Consider the following 7,993-nt stretch of genomic DNA (forward strand, 5'->3'; position numbering starts at 1 on the left):
ATATTGGTGTTTGTTCCTGTTGGCGTTGCTTATGAAAACTAGTGGTGTTTACATTGTTTCATATATGACTTTATGTTTCTTACTGTGGAATGCATTTCCATGCCATGGAAAAGATTTTCGCTGCATTACTTTTAGTCACAATGCAATAATTTTCCATTATGTGAATATATCTTATTTTATTTACCCAAGTGCCCTATTGGTGGATATTTAAATCTCTCTTTCTCCCTCTCTTCCCCTCTCTTTGTTTTGTTTCTATAGGTGTGCTATACTGAACATTCTCATAGAAAAAAATCTTTGCATATATATTTTATGGTTCCTAAGGATAAATGCCTGGAAGTAATATCTCTGAGTCAAGGGGCATGAGCATCATAAGATATCACCAAATTGCCCTCAGGAATGTTTTAGCATTTTATACTCCCACAAATAGTAGATGAATAACATTCCTGTTTCTATATACTCTTATCTAAACTATATACATATATATATATTTAATTTGCCATTTCTAAATTTTCCTTGAGTATATTGTTTTCAGATGCTGTCACTCTAGGTACCAATGAACTCATGTCATTTCTATCCTTCTTGGAAAAAGCTTATGTCACTGTGCTAACTCTAATAAAGAGAGAACTGGCTTTGAAGTCACAGAGCTGGACTCATCTCTTCTGAGAGAGGCAGTGTTTTGTAATCTCTTGCTTCATAACACAATACCTGAAAGCTTAGTGGTTTAAAACAATAACCGTTGTAGTCTGCCTTGTGATTCAGCAGGTTGGTTGAGTTTGGTTGGGTGGCTCTTCTACAGCACGTAGTGCAGACTGAGATGGAAATCATCTGAGGCTTGACTGGGCTGGAACCACTGGTTCAGCTGGTACAGCTGGCAGTGGCTGCCGACCTTCAGCTGGGGGCACAGCTGGCAGTGAATGTTTCACTTACTTTACTTGGTTTTCCAAGGTTCCATGAAGCTGGAAATAGAGGCTGCCAGTTATCTTAAGGCTTGAGTTTGGAACCCCAGAGCGTCACTTCTGCCACATTCTCACGGTCAAAGTTACAAAGTCAGCCAAGATTCAAGAACTGGGGAGACACACTTCCCCTTTTCATGTGAGGAGTGACAGCTATGATCTGGGTGAAGACGGATTGGTGGGAGCTGTCTTTGGAGACTAGTGAACAATGGCAGCAGGTAGAAATGGAATTAACACAGATTTCAGAGTCTGGATTTCAGTCTCGATTCAGACACTGCTGTGTTACTTTGGACATGTTACTCAACCTATCTGAGTCTGAGTTTCTTTTTTAAAAAATGAAGTAAAGTTAATTTAAAATATTATTTTCATGTATACAGCATAGTGATTCAATGTTTTTGCAAATTATGCTCCATCATAGGTTATTTAAGTTAATGGTTATTATTCCCTGTACTGTATAGTATATCCTTGCTTATCTATTTGATACATAGTAGTTTGTATCTGTTAATCCAGCTTCCCTTATCTGTCCCCTCTTTCTTAGTCTTAGTTTCTAAATCTTAGAAAGAGGGATAATAATATCTGTTTGAATCATGAGAGTGAAAAATTATATTAGGTTGTTACAAAAGTAATTGCAGTTTTGGACCATGAATTTTACATCATTATAACTAGGCCAAAATACATCTTTATTAATCAAAATAGGAAACATTACAGTCAATACTTTTTTGCCCACAAGAAATAAGTTTGTTTATTCCTGTAATGTAAAAATTCATGCTTCGGGATTTGGGAAACGCTTGGAAAGCGTTTTCTGTCTCCTGCTGGTTGTGGAAGCGTTTTCCCTGCAAAATCTTGTTGGGATGGTTGAATAAGCGATAATCGGTTGGTGAGAGGTCAGGTGAGTATGGGCGGTTGAGTCAAAACTTCGTACGTAGCCCAATTCGTTCAACTTTAGAAGCAGTTGCAAGCATGTGTTGGGTGTTGTCATGCAGATGGATTAGGCCCTTTCTGTTGATCAATATCAGGTGTAGGCTTTGCAGTTTTCAGTGCATTTCTTTGATTTGCTGAGCAAGCATCTCAAATGTAATGGTTTCACTGGGATTCAGAAAGCTGTAGTGGATCAAACAGGCAATAGACCACCAAACAGTGATGATGACTTTTTATTTTATTTTATTTATTTACTTATTTATTTATTTATTTTTTTGAGGGTATTAAATCTTTTATTGATTACACATGATAATGGATGATACACAAGCTTCATTCCCATCTATAACTTTATCTGGTACCATAATTCAATTTAGATATATTGCATAGGATGTGCCAACAATCATTAATAACCAAAAAAAAAAACACAACAACTCCATGACTTTGCATGGGTGACCCTTTTAATGGTGAACTCCAGGTCACAACACAGTAACTGTCAGTTCAACTACACCAAGGTTCTGAAGACAACAGCTTCTCCACCAAGCAGGTTTGTAAATAAATTTCAAATGAGCCTGGCATCACCCTGAAGGAATTCTAACTTCACACTGTTGGGATAGTTTACCAAAATGGCTTCAGAGTAGACTAACTTTACACAGCACATTAAAAAAAAAAAAGACATTTATTCAGCGTCATGATCAGACTATTACATTTAGCAATCAACAGCATGGGTGCAAAAAAAAAAAAAAAATCTACATTAAAACTCTTTGTTGGAATGCTTTACACTTTCCACAGAACAGAAACTAAAATAACCTGTTATACAATTAGTCACAAGTACAGTCCTCGAGTTTTTTGCCCATACACATGAGTATTGTCTAAAGCATGTCTTCTTTGTAGCAGCTAGGCCCTGCCACCACTGTGCTTGGCTGAGTTCACAAATCTGTTGCAACCTGTAGCTTCCCTGTCACTTCTCTGGCTCTCCTCTCCTGCTAAGCTTTGTTTCCTGGCAGTAATTAGAACCTTCTGCCACTGCCATAGCTACTGCTGCTGCTGGAGCCACCATAGCCACCTTGGTTTCGTGGTTTGGCAAAGTATTGGCCTCCACCACCATAGGGGCCAGAACTTCCTGCCAAGTTTCCTCCTTTCATGGGTCCAAAATTTGAAGATTGATTGTTTTAATTGCCAAAATCATTGTAGCTTCTGTCACCTCCAAAATTGCTTCCGTCATTACCAAATCCATTATATCCATCCCCACTGCCACTATATCTGCCACCGCCGCGGCTGCCACCAAAGCCACCTTGACCACTGAAGTTTCCTCCACGACCAAAGTTGTCCTTCCCACCAAAACCACCTCCACGACCGCCACCAAAGTTTCCAGAACCACTTCGACCTCTCTGGCTGGATGAAGTACTAGCCATCTCTTGCTTAGACAGGGCTTTTCTCACTTCACAGTTGTGGCCATTCACAGTGTGGTATTTCTGAATGACAATCTTGTCTACGGAGTCATGGTCATCAAAGGTTACAAAAGCAAAGCCTCTCTTTTTGCCACTGCCTCGGTCAGTCATGATTTCAATTACTTCAATTTTCCCATACTGTTCAAAATAATCTCTCAGGTGATGTTCTTCAGTGTCTTCTTTAATGCCACCAACAAAAATCTTTTTCACAGTTAAGTGGGCACCAGGTCTTCGAGAATCTTCTGTTGGACGGCCCTCTTTGGTTCCACAACTCTTCCATCCACCTTGTGTGGCCTTGCATTCATGGCCGCAACCACCTCCTCCACCGTGGCGTATGTGACAAACCCGAAGCCTCTGGAGCACTTGGTGTTTGGATCCCTCATTACCACACAGTCTGTGAGCGTTCCCCACTGCTCAAAATGGCTCCTCAGACTCTCATCGGTTGTCTCAAAGCTCAATCCTCCGATGAAGAGCTTCCGCAGCTGTTCGGGCTCTTTGGGAGACTCTGATTTAGACATGACGGCAGTGGAGGCGGGGAAGACTTCAACGATGCTTTCTTGGCGGCGTCCACGGGCAGAAAGACTGATGATGACCTTTTATTAGTACAAATTTCGCTTTGGGAAGTGCTTTGGAGGTTCTTCTCAGTCCAACCACTGAGCTGGTCATTGCCAGTTGTTGTATAAAACCTACTTTTCATTGCATGTCACAATCTGATCAAGAAATGGTTCATTGTTGTTGTCTGGAACAAGAGACGAAGACACTTCAAAACGATGTTTTTTTTTTGATTTACAGTCAGCTCATGAGTCACCCACTTGTCACTTTTTCACTTTTCCAATTTGCTTCAAGTGCCAAATGACTGTAGAATGGCTGCTGTTGACTTCTTTGGCAATTCGTCGTGTAGTTGAAGAGGATCAAGCTTCAGTGATGGCTCTCAGTTGTCGTTGTCAACTTCCAATGGCCAGCCTCACTGTCAAAGCTCTCCTCTCCTTTCCAAATCTTCTTGAACCATGACTACACTGTACGTTCATTAGCAGTTCCTGTGCCAAGTGCATTGTTGATGTTGTGAGTTGTTTCTGCTGCTTTACGACCCATTTTGAACTCGAATAAAAAACTGCTTGAATTTGCTTTTTTTCTAACATCATTTCTTGTCTAAAATAAATATAAAATAAACAGCAAGTAATGTGTTTAGGAAAAAAGGTAAAGCAAGAGATGTGCACTAAAATGACATATAACATAGCCACATTTATTTAGGAATGTATTCTAATATTAAACAGCAAATTTCAATAGCGCAAAACTGCAATTACTTTTGCACCAACTGAATAAGTATACATGTATATAATATATACATAAATCCCTATACATGTATACACATATGTCAGTATCTCTCTCACTTGTTCTTTGCCCATGAATCTCTCTATATAAACTCCATGGATAGAAAGGAGAGTGGTGTCAGTTGAAGTTATTCTTATAGTTCCTGGCTCTGCCAATTTCTAGCTATATGGCTTCAGAAAGTCATTTAGTCTCTGCTGTGTCATCTGTAAAATGATAACTCACAGGATTGTTAAGATTAAATGAAATAATGTACTCCGATGTCCTTTGTCACCTCTTGGCCTTGTTCTAAATATCTCATTTATTTCTTGGGATATAGAAACCAAAAGCAGGCATAGGATGTGTTGTTGAATATTATTTATGGGGATTCTTGGCTGATGATAGCAGACCGTCTCCCTCCTGGATTGAAAAACCATGATTTCTTCATCTTTTCTATCAGGATACATAAAAGTTGCATGCACTTTGAATTTTTATGTTTATTTTAGAAATAAACTTCAACATAGATCATGGCATAGCAGGGTAAAGGAAATGAAACTCTTAGCATCTGGTATCAGATGTCGTTCTAGAGAGGAGACTATTACTTTTCAATCTTCAGTAAAGGTACACTGCATGTAGATGCTTTTCAGAAAGATGTTTCCTTTGTACATGGGAGGAAGGTAGATGGTAGGCTGAAATTACTCCAAAAGTCTTGTGTCCTAGATTTGAAGTAATGCTAGGAGAGATTAAAAAACAAACAAACAAACAAAAAACGCAAAACACTTTCAGTCCATCGGAATAGAGAATAAGTGCCTAGCAAAAGTCTAAGCTTTGGGAGTGTTTGGAATCTTAGGAGGGACAGGATGAGAAGGTGGCGTTCAAGGTCATTTCATCCAGATCTTACAAAGGGCAGAGTGACTCTAGATAATCTCTGTTACTCTAGAAAACGAGGCCATCATAATTTAGAAAATGAGAGAGACTATCAGGGAAGCACATTCTCGGTCCCTTTCCTTGTTTCACCCACACACAGAATCTTTCACTGAAAGAAAACCCTCAGTAGACTCCAGTTAAACATCGCAGATTGAGCACATCCATTTATTTCCATTCCTCCCCAGAGGCTCCCACTTAAATGACATGGAAGGGATAAAACGGTATAAAATGGATGAAAAGCTAGGATGAGAGGGACGACAATAACGGATGTGATACACGGACCAAGTTTTGAGCCCTGGAATGTGGATCGATGAGTCTGGACTGGAGTAACAGAGTGACGAAAAGCAAAATCTAAGGACTTGTCGAGGGAGGATATAAAAACACATCGTGGTGATTTGGGTCAGAGAACCTCAGAAATTGTCAGAAATTGGAGGCGCTAGCTACCTCAGAAGGCAAAGAGTATGCGGAGAGTTGAGAGACTCCCAGACTCCCAACCCCATCCTGCGGAGCCAGGCAGGGAAAGCAGTGAAGATTTGGAAGAATTGAATCAGGATGGGTCTTTATTCAGAAATGTCAAGCAGAGTGAAAAACTTCCCTGGTGGTTCAGACAGTGAAGACTCTGTTTGCAATGCAGGAGACCGGGTTCGATCCCTGGGTTGGGAAGATCGCCTGGAGAAGGGGATGGGAACCCACTCCAGTGTTCTTGCCTGGAGAATTCCATCGACAGGGGAGCCTGGTGTGAAGAGTCAGACATGACTGAGCAACTAACACTACCACTTTCTTCAGTATACTGAATGGAGATGCTGCCCAGCCCTTTTCTCTGGGCTCCTGGAATGCTGCCAGCCCGGATTATACCTGCAGATAGAAGAAGATCAAAGAATTTTCCAGAAAGAAACAAGAAAAGCCAGGGGAAAAAAATGCTAAATTTAAAATTATCTCAATAGAATGGTTTGGTCCACGAGAGTTAAATTCTTTCATGAATTTCAATTAATGAGCCCCAGTCACAAAACTTCTAATCAGTCTGTGAGTATGTGTGCATGCATGTGCCATTCAAATATTAATGCATAATAAAGTCAGCAACTTTAGAGAAGTCTTCAGCATGGAAGAAAAAGGAACACACACACAGTAAAATAGAACTTGGCAGAAGCAGAGGCAATACAGAAAGCGGAAGACTTCAAATAGACGATAAGATCCTCACAGAAATTAGGGAAAGTATATCACAAGTGCAATAAGAGGAGAATGCTATAAACAATGAACTGTAGGAGAACAAGTGACAGCTCTTAGAAATTAAAAACACGAAAACTAAGACAGGCTTTCAAAAGCATGATTACAAGAGAAAGGTCAGAAAATTTCTAAGACAGTAGAAACGAAAGTCAAAGAGATGCCAACGAGAGCAGATTTTAGAAAACTAAAGGACCAGTTGAGGAGCTCTGTATATAACCACCAGAAACTGCAGGCAGAGGGAAGAGAAAATGGCAGGGAGGGGATTATCAGAGAATGGATGCTATAAAATCACCCAGAAGTGAAAGATATGAAGCTCTGGGCTATAGAGATTTACTGAGTGCTCAGTAAAATAAATTTTAAAACTCATTACAAAACACATCATTTTTAAAATCACAGAATGCTGAGGATGCAAAGATAATCCTGAAAACTCCAAGGGAATCATAACAGGTCACGTGAAGAGGATTAAGAATAAGGAACTGACATTGGACTTCTGAACAGAAATGCTAGAAGCTGGAAGACAATAGATCTACACTCTCAGAATTACAACCTAGAATTTGTTACCTACTCAAACTATTACTCAGGAGTGAGGATACAAGAAAGACTATTTTCAGACATGCAAGGACTCAAACATTTACCTGAGAAAGCTTTTGGAGAATGTGACTTTCTGAAAAAAGAAAGAAAACCAAGAAAAGGAAAAATGTGGAAGCATAAAAATGGGATTCAGTAGAGCAGAGATGAGAGACAAGTCCCAGGGGTTGTGGAGGATGGGAAGGATGTAGGTGATGCAGGGTGAGAGTTGTGTAACAGATCTGGAGAGCACTCAGTCCATATTGGAGAAGATGGCACAGGTGTCCTGGAGGGGTACCTCCTAGGTAAAGGATGGATATCTTACTAATGAATTTATCACTTCAAACTTTTTGGAGTTCTGGTGAATATTTTTGAAAAGAATTCATATTGGGTGCATAGAAATAAGTCAAAGAGGGAAAAAGGCAATAACTTTGAAAAAAAAACTACAGAAGGAAATGGCTGCTGACTCCAGTATTCTTGCCTGGAGAATCCCATGGACAGAGGAGCCTGGCAGCCTACAGCCCATGGGGTTGCAAGGAGCTGGACACAACTGAGAGACTAACACTTTCACTTTTGCACCTGTACAAGGAAGAAATTGAATTAGTGGCCCTACTTGGCTGAAGCATCACACTGATGCACCTGCTGATT

The 7,993-nt window shown here is 40.1% G+C and overlaps 1 pseudogene; it reads right to left on the reverse strand.

The window, feature by feature from the left end:
- Window positions 1-2,311: 2,311 nt before the first annotated feature.
- On the reverse strand, window positions 2,312-3,901 carry LOC114116400 (heterogeneous nuclear ribonucleoprotein A1-like; annotated as a pseudogene).
- Between the last annotated feature and the right edge of the window lie 4,092 nt (window positions 3,902-7,993).

Source organism: Ovis aries, chromosome 24 (assembly GCF_016772045.2).
Source record: "Ovis aries strain OAR_USU_Benz2616 breed Rambouillet chromosome 24, ARS-UI_Ramb_v3.0, whole genome shotgun sequence".
NCBI lineage: Eukaryota > Metazoa > Chordata > Mammalia > Artiodactyla > Bovidae > Ovis > Ovis aries.